Here is a 14,742-nt window from a genome sequence, read left to right on the forward strand (position 1 = left end):
TTTGACCAAAAAGCCCTTGATGGAAAAACTGGACAAGCGATCCTTAGAGGTTGTTTTGGAATTTGAATTGTGATTATGTAATCCGTAGAATTGAATAAAAGTTAAAGGCATACATATTTATGGGTCAAATGCCTATAAATGGGTCAATTGCGTAAAAATGACTATCCAAAGGGTAAAATTTGTGATAGTTGTGGTGGAATATAAGAGGCTATTTAAAAATGGGAATACGAAGTGTAGAAAGGGAAGAGCGAGTTTGGGTGCTTAAATGCATAAAAGTCTCTCTAAACGGGCCAAAACGAGCGAGTTTGGGTGCTTAAATGCGTAATTCACTAAGTAACAAGTATAAGTTAAAGATCGTGAGGTTAAATAGTCGTTTATGACTTAAGAGAAAATGAGAAATAAGTATGGTTAATGTATTACGAAACCGGTCGAACAATGATAAAAAAAGAGGGGATTTATAAGCCTTTAGCTTGTAAATCGGATTTTGATGCGATTTAAGATGATAAACGGGTCCGTAATTAAATTATGGATGCATAGGAAAAAGAATCACGCTAAACAAATAAGTAAAATGAAAGTTATGGCACTTTGAAGTTCTTTTTTTTTTTACTAAAATTGTAGCTGGGCAAATGCAGGTCCAGAACCTGCACCTGCTGGAAAACGGCCTCCCCCGCGCCACGCGACGGGTAACATTGTCTGGGGGGCGACACGCGACAGACGTCGCGGCACACGACACATCTAGTTGAGTCTCTCGCGACACGCGAGAAACATAAAGGCTGGAAAAATTATTTTGGTTAATTGTTTGATGCGTAAAACTTGTTTAAACTTATATTTAAGTTATCAAAACTAACTTTTAGGTTGGTTTTGATCATAGGTGAATATCGAAAGTACCCGGACGAAGATTAAGCGACGAGAAAGAACTGAACACATGAAGAAGAAGCTTCCGCACGTTGTTTCGTCAAAATTTTTAAACGACAAACTAAACTACAATATGTTGTTCTAAACTTTAAATTGTAAAATTTTTAATAAACCCCTACTTTATAATGTATATGTGCTCATAATAACATGTTTATTATCGTAAATTATACGAAAATCGTTAAATAATATTAAGGGTGTTACAGTATGTAACTATGTAAATGTGTGTTTGTAACTGTGTATGTGTGTGTAGGTGTAGGTTTGTGTGTATGTAAGTTTAATAATTTGTATGTTTATGATTAGGTTTGATAAAATTTATGTTTTGGTTTGATAATTTATATGTTTAATTTGGTGTGTGTATGTATATATATATATGTGTGTGTGTGTTTAGGTTTGAAAATATATATGTTGTTAGGAGAGAAGGTCACTTAAACCCCCTACCCTAAGTTCCACCACTCACCTTACGTCATGGGACGTAGACCATATACTACCCTCTTCTACCCTATTTAGTGGCACAACTTAGACCGGGTTAACCTCTTTCTTTTTTTCTCTTTTTTTGTTTACAAATATAAATAATTAAACACATAAATAGTTATTCCTAGAAATTAAAAAATACATTCCTTAATAAATAAACATCCAACATACCATTAAAAATAAAAATGCGACACACAATAAAATACAAATAAAAAACGTAGATAAACTACTCCGAGTCCGACTCCTCAAGGTATGGTAGATCTAGAGATGCAATGTGTTCGTTAGCTCATATCGAAGTCGACAATGTATCTCTTCATCATGCAACTTTGGAATGACGTTTTCGCCAAAAACTAGCTCGACGAGCGGATCTCTAATGTGGACCGGTGATATTGCATAGCCCTCGTCCTTTAAGATCATGTTGTGCAATATCATGCACGCATAGACAATGCTCTTATTCTTATCTACTATCGTAGCCCGCAATGATGTATTAAGTATACCCCATTTCCCCTTTAGTACCCCAAACGAGCGCTCCCCATCCTTTCTCGCCGTCTCTTGCACTCTCTTTAATCACTTTTCCTTCAAATTAGTGGGATAACCATACGCTTTCACAAAAGTTGAACAAGTAGGGTAGATACCATTGGTAAGATAGCATCCACATTTGTCTCTGTGTTCGTTTAAAATAACGGACACTATGACGCGGTTCCATTTCTTAGGAGGGTAAAAACTAGAGATTATTGGAGAACATTGATGTCGTTTAGTGATCCAGGCGAACCAAAAAATGCAAGCTAAAACCGAAAATTTTGTGACGCAATCGCTTCTAGCATGATCATAGGGTATTAGTGGTCACCTCTCATATATTGTCCTCGCAACTCCTTAGGACACGTTCTCAAATTAAAATGTGTGTAGTCAATGCTACCTTTCATATCTGGAAGGTGGTGGTGTCTCTCTTCGTGTGCTTGGTACAAGCATGCAATGTCATGGCTTGTCGAACTTCGTAAAAACTCATCACCGTATAAACTAATCACGGCAATACAAAAAAAAAAAACTACAGACATTCACGCAAAGTCCTTTCGCGCATACATAAATATGCATCGTACTCGTCTAGAAGATTACTAGTTGGAAGTTGTTTAATGGTAGAAGTGCATTTTTGTATCAGGTTAAAATTATTTTTCATCTGCCCATCCACGCCCACTCGAAATTTCTTCTATGTTGGCCGTTATATTTAAAAATAGACGTTTTGACATACGAAACCTTTGTTTGAACATACCTTCGTGGTATTTGGGCACGTCGGAAAAATAATCTTCAAACAAAATATTGTAGGATTTATCACGTTCACGCATCACAACTCTTTATGTAGATGTTCCCATATATTCTAATTGGGCTCGCTCAGTGGCATCAACAAAATATTGTATACTAGTGTTATGGGTGGTTTTCTACTCATATATCCTGAATAATATTCTGACTATGTTTCTTTTGTTATGATCAGGATACCGGATCAGGATATTGGTAACATGCTGATACAGTATCCTGGTAGTGACTAATTAATTCACGTGCAGATTAGTGGTGCAAGTCTATAACGTTCAAGTGGACTTCTTCTCCCAAAGACTCGGGCAAATCTGTTGGAATAAGAATGTTGAAGCCGGAAGACGTGGACTACAACGTTCACAAAGGGAATATTCGTTTTATCCCGGATTTGTAGGCTAGTTAGTTAGCTTTATTTTACTATAAATAGGATTGATCGGATCAGATAAGGACACACACAATCTCTCGAACACACTTGCTCTCTAGATGCAATCATGTAGGATCGTTGAATCGATCTAAACGAGTCGATTAGAAGAGTTCTAGACCAAATTAGAGCCGGAATTCATTGATTTGATCTTCATTCAGCTTGATATGCACTTAGAAGTAGATTAACTGTCTCTTGTATTGATTTGATAGCTTTACACGGTCTGGAGACACTTCAGCAGAGCTTCGCTACCGGAATCAGAAAGTTACAAATGAAATCCCAAGACCACATATATATAGGGAGTCCAGGTCGCACCAAACATGCCCATACGGACTGGTCCACTTCGCACGGACTGGCCAGTTCGCACGAACTGGTCAGTTCGTGTGAGGTGTCCGGTTTCAACCTGTTTCCCGTTTCTTTCGAACTACGCGTCTTGGTTTATCTAATCTATTACATGACTCGATACAAGACGAAGTCAACAGACATATGCACCAACAAACTCCCTGTTGGATGATGACGAGTCTTAAGTGTGTCGAGTCTGTAGTCTTGATCAGTCTTTTCGCTCTCTCCAAAGTATCTTTCTCTGTAAGCGTTCTCTGCAATCTTTCTCTTCTTCAATCAGAATCTCAACCTGGCTCTATCCTCTTTCTTGATCAGATCTCTTGATTCCTTAAGTTTAACAGTATCAACAACTTCTATCTCGAGCTTTGTGCCTGATACGTGGTTGGAAACCGGTGCTTGTTATTGTTTAACTTAACGTTTTTACGTAAGTTTTAGTTTCGAATAGCCTACTTTTAATCAAGAATGTGTTTTGCAGGTTTGATGAAGTTTAAGGAGCTTTTCGGGAGCTTTACGGGTCACCGGGTAGAAAACCGGAGCACCGGAATGCGTTATGGATCAATCGAGAGTGCAAGGAGCGAAAAATGGAGAACTGAATTTATAGAGGCCGTCGGCGACGGGGGTATACCCGTCCCGGACGGGCCCCAGAAAATCCCGTAGGCCAAAATCTCCTTAACCAGTCAGTTAGGCCGTCGGACGCATAATAGTTTTTGGGGACCCGTCGGCGACGGGGTCAGGCCCGTCGGCGACGGGTGATGGTTTTTCAAAACGCGAATTTTGGTGAAATAAGGGTCAAGCTCGAATTTTATTGGTTTTCACTCATTGATTTCGGGAGTTACACTTCCCTTGAGTTTGAATAATCATCTTGGAGCCAATAGACACCATCTCTTCCACTAACTATCACCTACCATTCAATCATTCCATCATCAATCCGAATCAAGAACGATCAATCATCTCTACAACCACCAATCATCAAACCCTAGTTCATCGAATCACTCACCATTTTCCACCATCACCATCCATCACTAACCTTCATCATTCTCCATCCAAGCAAGCTTCAAGATGAATCCTTCCGCGTTCCCAACATCCGGTGATCAAGCTTCTTGAACCATGAGCGGCTAATCATCTCGGTTTCACCCCGGTGTAGGTAGTTGTTAATTCTAGGGTTTCGAATTGTTCTTGTTTTAACTTAGTGACAATTTGTATTTGATTTTTGAAACTCTTCATAATAGTGTTACATTTGTTGCGAATTCGTGAATTGTCGAGCGATGTTAAAAGTTATGACTTCACGAAACGGTGATATGTAATTGTGCATTTTCATTGTTAGGATTTACTTGTGTTGATTACAAAGTGTCTTTTTGTCCGTTCTTCGGGGCGTTGATAGTTAGTAGCACCTAAGTTACGGTACACTAAATCCGTTAATCAAATGCAATTGAGTTGAAACTAGAACTTGTAGAAATCCTAGGTTAATAATTACCGAAACCGGGTGTGATTCCTTTTTATTATTATTGTTCTAATATCCAAAATTCGTGCAATCGTTAAGTAGTAGTTGTCAAGTAAGTAATTCAATTTCAGTAATCCAATTTCACATCTTTCAATTAAACGAAAACCCAAAAATATTTTAGCAAGCTTCATAATTGTGACAATTGTTTATAATTCATTCGAATCCATACACAAACCACATACTCTTCGTGGATCGACCCCTTACTACCACTAACACATTGTTAAGGGTAATTTGGGCTTATAAATATTATCTTTGACCGGAGCGCGACACTCCGATCAAATTTTGCCGCCGTTGCCGGGGAGTGCGTGCGCTTTGTGTTTGGATATTGTTTGAATTTTTGTGATTAACTGTTTAACTTGTTTAGCTTTCTTTTTGTATTGTCTTTTTCCTTGTTACGCGGGGTGTGTTATTTGTGCAGGTTACAGGTAGTGCATGCGTACACGAAATTCCGGGAGGACTTCGCCTTTAGTCTACGAACCGGAAATCGAAAGACTCGCAAGAAGGAACCTAGCAAGCCGGTTAGAAGCAACTCTTTCTTCTAATCAAACCAACCAAACACCACCACTCACACCGACCATTGAAACCGATTCAATGGCAAACCACAACTCCAACCAAGACTTTAATCCTAACCAAAATCTCCATCCAAATCAATTCCAATCCCGAGGAACTTTTTATCCCGCTCAAAACACCCAACCTATACCTCAAGAACAACCGGGTGGTAACACCAACGCAAGACCACCTACTCCACCTTTCCGAAACCAAAACACCAACAACACCCAACGAACACCTCAACAACAACCCCTTCACCGACAAGCATCGTTACCTAGCAACCTTGATGATCGGAATGTCAACTCCGATCGTAGAGGTAACCGTGATCGCGGCAATCCCGCAAATGAAGACCCGTTTTTCAACATCGACGATTTAAGGAATGCAATTCCCGATGATGAACCATATAGTGTTCCCGGTTATCAATCGCCGGAACACGTAAGCATTCATACGGAAAATTCGGACGATGGGGGGTATTATGATGATCGAGCTAATGATGACGAAGATTGGGGCTACGTGAATAGGGGAAACGTCTACAATACTAGAAGGTATGACGATGAGGAATTTGGTTACCAAAACGCCAATTATGTTGGGGAAGATGAATACGGTTACGGAGGTGGAAGAAATGATGATTATGGGAACAACCGTCAACCATGAAACAATAACCAACGGAACCGGAATGATGGGTTTTACAACAACAATAACAACAACAACAACAATGTAAACCCTAACCGGATTCCTCGTCTCGTGGGAGGTGGTAACCCAAGGGATAATCGAAGGGGGGGATCAAAGAGGTAAAAGAAGGGATAATCGAAGACCGGTCGATCAAGAAGTTAATGGGCCACAACGTCGTCAACAACCTCCACGGGGAGTAAATGACCGTTTCCGACCGATAGTGACCGAGAATAATTCTCCGATAGTATGCGAAAGGAGGATGTTTGATTGTAAACCACATTACATCAACATACTTCCTCACTTCAATGGGAGATCCAACGATGAACCGTACACACATTTAACGGAGTTCTCGTCTATTTGTGATACTATTGGAGGGCATAATTTCGCACTAGAGGAAGTGAAGCTTCGGTTATTTCAATTTTCGTTGAAAGACAAGGCAAAACAGTGGTTCCTTACACTTCCGGCCAATAGTATTCGAACTTGGGAACAAATGCAACAAGCATTTTTGGATGAATACTATTCTATGGCAAAGACCGACGATGCGAGAGATGAAATTCGGTCGTTTCGTCAACTTTCAAGTGAGCCTTTACATGAAGCATTTACCCGATTCAAAGAGCTAATGAGGAGATGCCCACATCACCAAATAGAAAAATGGGAGTTGGTGAAATGCTTTGTACGGGGTTTGGATGATGCAACTTGGAATCGGCTTGAGACGACAAGCAATGGCACACTCTTGAGCAATCATGAGGATGATGATTGGGAATTCTTGGAAAGGATGAGCAAACGATCCAAAGAAAAAGAATCGGCCGATAGAGCAAAAAGACATCCTGTTTCCCGGTCACTTCCCGATCTTGATTCCAAGGACCGGATTTCCACCTTAGAACGGGAAATAGCTCAATTGAAAAAGAAGAAAGAGGTGAACGCGGTTCAGTTTGCGGTTTGTGAAGAATGTGGAGATATTGGGCATGCAACCGAGCAATGTTCAATGGGGTCGAGTGGTTACACCGAAGAAGTCAATCAAGTGTATGGAGATAGAAAACAGTATGACATGAACTCCAACACTTACCATCCGGGTTTGAGAAATCACCCCAACTTTCGGTATGGCAATGCTTCAAATCAAATGAACCCGAATTTCCAATCGGGTAATCAAGGAGGAAGTGGGTCATCATACCAAAACCGTCAAGGTGGTAACCAAGTAGGTTACCAACGAAATTACAACCAAGGGTACCAAGGTGGGTACCAAAAGAATTACAATAATCAAGGCGGTAATGGAAGTGGGTCGAACAATCAAACCGGTGGTGATGACTTGAGTGCCAAGATGGATGCTTTGCTAAACATGCAAAAGGAGACTCACAGTGATGTTAAAGAGATAAAGAAGGCGAACGAGATTCGAGACAAAGCACACGAGGCATTGGCGAAACAAGTGGGTCAACTAGCGGAAGAAGTGGCCCAAATAAAGGGAGGCATGGGGAAGCTTCCGAGTGACACCACCATGAACCCTAAGCATCAAGGGTCGAGCTCGAGAAACACACGTGAGGTACCAATTAATAAAATTACTTTACGTAGTGGTCGTATTGTTGATAGTGGTGTCGAAACACCACCACCCCAATTTGTTGAAGGGGTGGTGGAAGATGCGAGTGAAGATGAGCATGAGGATGGTCAAACGGGTCAAAATAAAAATGACTTGAAAAAGAAAAACAACCCACCCGTTGGGACCATCCCCGTCCCCAAGGCTAAGGAAAAGGGTGTGGAGGCTAATACCGCCCCTTATCCCGAAGCATTGAAGGGACCGACGAAAAAGGTTGTAAACAAAAGAGGTCCACAACAAGAAGAGTTGTTGGAAATTTTCAAACAAGTAAAAATCAATTTACCTCTTTTGGATGCAATTAAACAAGTACCGTCGTATGCTAAGTACTTGAAAGATTTGTGTACCCAAAAACGCACTCACAAATTTCCAAAAAAATTAGATTTAACCGAAAACGTGAGTTCGATTCTTTCGGGTGCACTCCCACCTAAGCTTCAAGATCCGGGTGCGCCCATCATTTCAATTCAAGTGGGTGATTTTAAAATCAACCGGGCACTTTTAGATCTTGGTGCTAGTGTAAGCATTCTACCGGGTAGTTTATATGACCAATACGAGTTTGGTCCACTTCAATCGTCAAACACCACCGTGGTGTTAGCCGATTTGACACCCAAATTACCTCGTGGAATTGTTTCGGATGTGATAGTGAAAATCGAGGATTTTTACTATCCGGTGGACTTTCTTGTACTTGATTATGTGGCCAAGGACCCAACCAAACAACCTACGGTGATTTTGGGTCGACCGTTCTTAGCAACTGCAAATGCTCAAATTGATTGCAGAACGGGAACGGTTGACATGACATTTGGAAACCGGAGGTTGAGGTTGCATGTTTTTTCCGGACTTATGAGCCCTCCAGTTGATGATGAGTGCTTTATGGCAGACATTGTTGACACGTGTATACCTCTTTGCGACACAGTCGTTTATGGGGAAACACAATGGAGGATTGTTATATGTTTGACAGGTCACAGGTGGAGGTGGAGCAAAGCATGGACGAGGAAGTGAGGAGTTTAGAGGTGCTTACGGTTAGAGAAGGAAAACCGACATGGACGCACCAAGTTGAAAGCTTACCGGAGAGCATTGATACTAAATTGAAGCCGTCTTTAGTGGAGCCTCCGGAAGTGGAGTTGAAAGCATTGCCGAAGCATCTCAAGTATGCTTATGTTGGAGAGGGCAACACTCTCCCGGTTATCATGGCATCAAATTTAACCGGAGAGCAAGAGAAAAAGTTGATGGAAGTGTTGGTCACCAATCGGGCGGCGATTGGATGGACCATTGCGGATTTGAAGGGTATTAGTGCCTCGGTGGTGATGCACAAAATCATCACGGAAGAGAATGTGACTCCCGTTCGAGATGCACAAAGGCGGTTAAATCCGAACATACGGGAGGTCGTGAAGAAAGAGGTGTTGAAGTGGCTTGATGCGGGTATCATTTACCCGATCTCGGATAGCCAATGGGTGAGCCCAACACAGACGGTTCCCAAGAAAGCCGGTATACAAGTCGTCAACAATGACGCAGGTGAAGAGGTAGCTACCCGGCCGGTAACCGGGTGGCGAATTTGTATTGATTATAGGAAGTTGAATACCGCAACTTCCAAAGATCATTTTCCTTTACCTTTTATTGATCAAATAGTTGAGAAGTTATCGGGGCAAAAATTTTATTGCTTCCTAGATGGTTATTCCGGTTATAACCAAATTGCCATCCATCCGGAAGATCAAGCAAAGACTACATTTACATGTCCCTACGGTACCTTCGCATTTAGGCGGATGCCGTTTGGATTATGTAATGCTCCCGCCACCTTCCAAAGGTGCATGATGAGTATCTTTTCCGATATGGTGGGAAAGTCTTTGGAAATCTTCATGGATGATTTCTCAATTTTTGGATCATCCTTTGAGACTTGTTTGGACCAACTAGATAAAGTGTTAAAAAGATGTGTTGAAACTAGTTTGGTCCTTAGTTGGGAAAAGAGCCATTTTATGGTTCAAGAGGGAATTGTGTTGGGGCACGTAGTGTCAAGTCGTGGGATAGAGGTTGATCGTGCTAAGGTACAAGTCATATCTACTCTACCATATCCCACGACTGTTAAGGGTGTTAGGTCGTTTTTAGGTCATGCGGGGTTTTATCGGCGGTTTATTAAGGGTTTTAGTGATATAACGAAGCCTTTATGTAATTTGTTGCTAAAAGACCAACCGTTTGACTTTAATGAAAATTGCCAAAATGCTTTTAACAATTTAAAAGAAAAGTTAGTGGAGGCCCCAATCTTGCAATCGCCAAATTGGTCGTTACCTTTTGAGATTATGTGCGATGCAAGTGATTATGCGGTGGGGGCCGTGTTGGGACAACGGGTTGACAAGAAACCCGTTGCCATATACTACGCAAGTAAGACTCTTTCGGATGCACAATTGAATTACACAACCACCGAAAAAGAGCTACTTGCGGTGGTATATGCATTGGATAAATTTCGGTCTTATATATGGGGTAGTAAAGTGATTATTTATTCGGATCACACTGCAGTTAGGTACCTCATGGAGAAGAAAGATGCGAAGCCGAGATTGATCCGATGGGTGTTGTTGCTCCAAGAGTTTGATTTGGAGATACGGGACAAGAAAGGCATTGGGAATGTGGTAGCGGACCATTTGTCCCGGTTGATGGTAGAAGATGATCCGAAAGCCTTTGAGATCAATGAGTCTTTCCCAGATGAGCATATAATGAAATTAGATAAATTGCCATGGTATGCTAATATTGTCAATTATCTTGTTACAGGTGATATGACGGCACATTGGGATAGACGAAAAAGGCAACACTTCATGTCCCAAATCAAATACTATCGGTTAGAAGAACCGCATTTGTGGAAGGAGTGTGCGGATCAAGTTATACGGAGATGCATTGATGACGAAGAGATTCCGAGCGTGCTGCAACATCTACACTCGTTTGCATGTGGTGGTCACTTTAGTGGTCACAAAACGGGTCATAAAGTGTTGAATAGTGGCCTTTATTGGCCTACCATCTTCAAAGATGCAAACGAGTTTGCCAGAAATTGCATAGAGTGTCAAAAGTTAGGGGGTATTTCAAAAAGGGATGAGATGCCCATGCAACCAATCCTTGTAGTCGATGTTTTCGATGTATGGGGTATTGATTTCATGGGCCCATTCCCCAATTCCTATGGCAATTTGTACATCTTGGTGGCCGTTGACTATGTGTCAAAATGGGTCGAAGCAATAGCCACCAAGACAAACGACCATTCCGTAGTATGCAACTTTGTCCAAACCAATATTTTCTCAAGGTTTGGGATTCCTCGGGTCATCATAAGTGATGGAGGATCTCATTTTAAAAATTTTCGGTTTGGTAAACTTTTAAAACGGTTTGGTGTTGACCATAGGATTGCTACCCCCTATCACCCGCAAACAAGCGGGCAAGTTGAGGTGTCAAATAGGCAAATCAAACAGATTTTGCAAAAGACCGTGCGGGCGGACCGTAAGGATTGGTCAATTAAATTGAACGATGCTTTATGGGCCTACTGAATGGCACATAAGACACCCATACGCACTACACCTTACCGGTTGGTCTACGGTAAAAATTGCCATTTACCGGTTGAACTTGTGCACAAATCGTTATGGGCTATTAAAGAGGTTAATTTGCAATATGATGATGCAGGTAAGGAACGGAAGCTCAAGTTGTGTGAATTGGAGGAGCTAAGGGAGACGGCATATGAATACGCATCTCAATACAAGGATGGAATGAAGAGAGCGCATGATGCCAAGTTTAGGAAGAAAGAATTTGAAGTAGGTCAAAAGGTGTGGCTCTACAATTCAAAGCTCAAATTCTTTCCCGGAAAGCTCCGAAGCAAATGGATGGGACCCTATGTTGTCACCCGGGTCGGACAATTTGGTGATGTTACTATCGAGGACCCGAAGGACGGGGTACGGCAAACGGTAAATGGTCATAGACTAAAACCGTTTCTCGAGGGTAACGAGAAAATGGATGCAAACAAGGAATCGGTAAGCTTCGTGGCAAGTTTCCCGGTTTATGAGGTCGAATGAAAAGGACCGGTAACACTTTGTGTAAAGTTATGTATATTTGTTTAATTGTTTGGGTGTTTCGAGGATTATCGTTTCAATTCCTACTAATCCTTCTTGATTGTGTGAAGTCCAGACATTACGAACGGGTCATGAAGATACAAGGTATGTTTTTAGACTTGTTCATGTGTATTGAGGACAATACACAAATTTTTGGGGGGGTGGTAGGGCCATTAACGATGTCCGTCTTGAAAAATTTAAACTTATAAAAAATCACAAAAAGATTTTTAATAATTTCTAGGAATTGTTAGTGTACATAGGCCCTTTATTAAGAAGTCATAATTTTCCTCATATTTAAAAAAAAAAAAAAGAGAGACCGGTCGGCGACGGGGGTAAGCCCGTCCGGGACGGGCACCGGAATACCCTGTCGGGTGAATTGTCCCCGTATCCAGACACATAAGGCGTCGCCCAAGATCGAGAAAAGGGAGCCCGTCGGCGACGGGTTGGGTACCGTCGGCGACGGGTTGTGTTTTGTGCTCCGGGGCTGGTTCGTTTCAAGCGTTTAAAACCGAACCAATACACCATTTAATCGATCCAAACTTCACCCAAACTCATTTTTTGACCACATATCTGATCCATAACTATCCTAATACACTCAAACTTCTGAAACCCTCAAAACCATACGTTTTCTCTCTCTTGCAACTCTATCTTCTTTCCCAAAACCCTCAAGAACCCTAAACCTTCAACTCCCCATAACTTTCTCAATTCTCCACCAAATCCACTGATTTTCGGGTCCATCTTGGGTAATTTTTCAAGAGGAACAAAACCCCCAACACGGTTTTCATCAATTCTTGCTATTGTGCGAGATTTCTGGGCGTGTTACTTAGGGTGTTTGAAAGGGTGTTCATCAAGTTGTTTATTTGCCATCTTTTCTTAGTGCTTCTTGTTTAACAACAACCAAGGTATGGATTCTTCTTAAATTTATGCTTGATTATCACATGTTAGTGTTTTTCTTCCGAAATTTTAAACTTTTTGGTTTAAGAGTAGGTTGTTTAGACAATGTATGTTGTGCTAGCATGATTTTGAGTAAGATTAGTTGTTTTGAATGGAATTTGAGTATGTCATACCCATAGTGAAGTGATTACACTGTTATGAACATGGTTGAACATGAAGGTGATGTTGACTTTTGTTGAAATTATAAGAAATTGTAAGATTAACAAGAGATTAATAAGTTTATGATAAAGTGAGCGACTTTGGAAGTTTAAAGAGGCGATTTTACATTCACTTGTTAATTAAAATGTCAACATCACACCTCATGTTCAAAGTTTGGGAGTTAATGAAGGTTGAATTTATATTGATGTTGCTTGTTTGTGATTGTAGTTATGGCGAGAAGCAAGAGACAAAAGACTACAGGCCAAGCTTCATCATCCGGGGTTGGTTCTTCTTCCGGTTTAATACCGAAGAAGTGGGAGCAACTAAGCTCCGTGGAGGAGAATGATCCGAGGTTGTACAGGCAGGATTGGGAGTGGGCGAAGTTCAGGGATAGCCAAAGTGCTAAAATTTGGGATGACGAGAAGAACAAACCGTTGTCCCATTATCAAGACAGGAAGTTAGAGGCTAAGTTGTGGAAGTGGAAGATGGTGAACGGTGTGAATACCTTAGTGCCAACAAGGGTAATATGTGAAAGGGTGGTGAACGTGGAAGAATTTCGTAACATCGGGATTGTGCAAATGTTTGAGCGTTTAGGATGGGAAAGTGTTCTTGATTGGTGCGAAGATAATACTTCCAGGATTTACTTGTCGGAAGTATGTGAATGGTTGTCTACCTTGAAGCTTTTGAACAAGAATGAATCTCCTTCACAGTGGAAGTTGGCGATGTCTTTCGAGACCATGAATCGTATTGCTCGTTTCGACTCTTTGGGAGTACAAGCTTATGAATATCTATCCATCGAGCAGTTTTTGGATAATCATTTGAACAACAACGATTTCGAGCAACTGTTAGATGTTATCTTACCGACCCACCAAGGAGGAGAAATGAAACAAAAGCAAATGTCGCTTGAAGGAAAGATTCTTCAAGGGATCTCGGTTGAGAACATCTTGGCAAGGTTTGGTGATCGTGGGGGAGTGAGAGTAAGTGACTGTAGGGTGGTGCATGCCTTACTGTATGGGACCCCAACACTGTCGTGGAGACATATAGTGATGATGAACACATGGGCTACCAGGGAGTCGTCCCAGAGGCGGTTTATTCCATATGCACGCCTCATTAGCGCCATGATTGTGCAACAAAATTGTTTACCCCTGGAATCACTATGGGTTTCTAAGCCGGTGGAGGAGTTTAATTTGGGGTACATGCGGAAGAATTGGAAGATAGAAGTCAAGTTCTCGGGAAATAAGTACGTTGTGACCGATGATTTGGGGAACAAGTATGAGATCCGTACTTCTGGGGCACCACCAGTGCAGGAAGAAGATGAGGAAATGGGGGAAGAAGAGGAGGAAGTTGAACCCTCCGGTGCACAAAGACCAAGGCAACGATATATGCGGCCACATAGGGAGATTAACGCAGAGGTGGCAGGTTTTGTGACCAGGAGACGGGTGCCCTCCTACAAAAATTTTGATCGGGGGCAGCAAGAGATATATGACAATGTCTCCGCGTGCATAGGTGAAGGACGGGAATACAGTCAAAGAAGAGAAGCTTGGGAAGGGTCGCATGGATCCGCAATGCAAGAATATTGGGCGGCTCAAGGAGCCCAACGTGAAAGAATGAACAAGTTTATGGAAGAGCAAGAACTATTCCAAGCCATGCAAAGATCACACATGGAACAGTTGGCAAAGATGCAGGAGGATGAGGCAGCCCGAAGACGGGCATGGGAAGAAGCAGAGGCAGCGCGTCGACAACAAGAAGAAGAATTGAACCGACGCCGTTGGAGTGCCATGTACGTCTCTCAACAAATGGCGATTAATAACGCCAAAGT

Source organism: Helianthus annuus, chromosome 12 (assembly GCF_002127325.2).
Source record: "Helianthus annuus cultivar XRQ/B chromosome 12, HanXRQr2.0-SUNRISE, whole genome shotgun sequence".
NCBI lineage: Eukaryota > Viridiplantae > Streptophyta > Magnoliopsida > Asterales > Asteraceae > Helianthus > Helianthus annuus.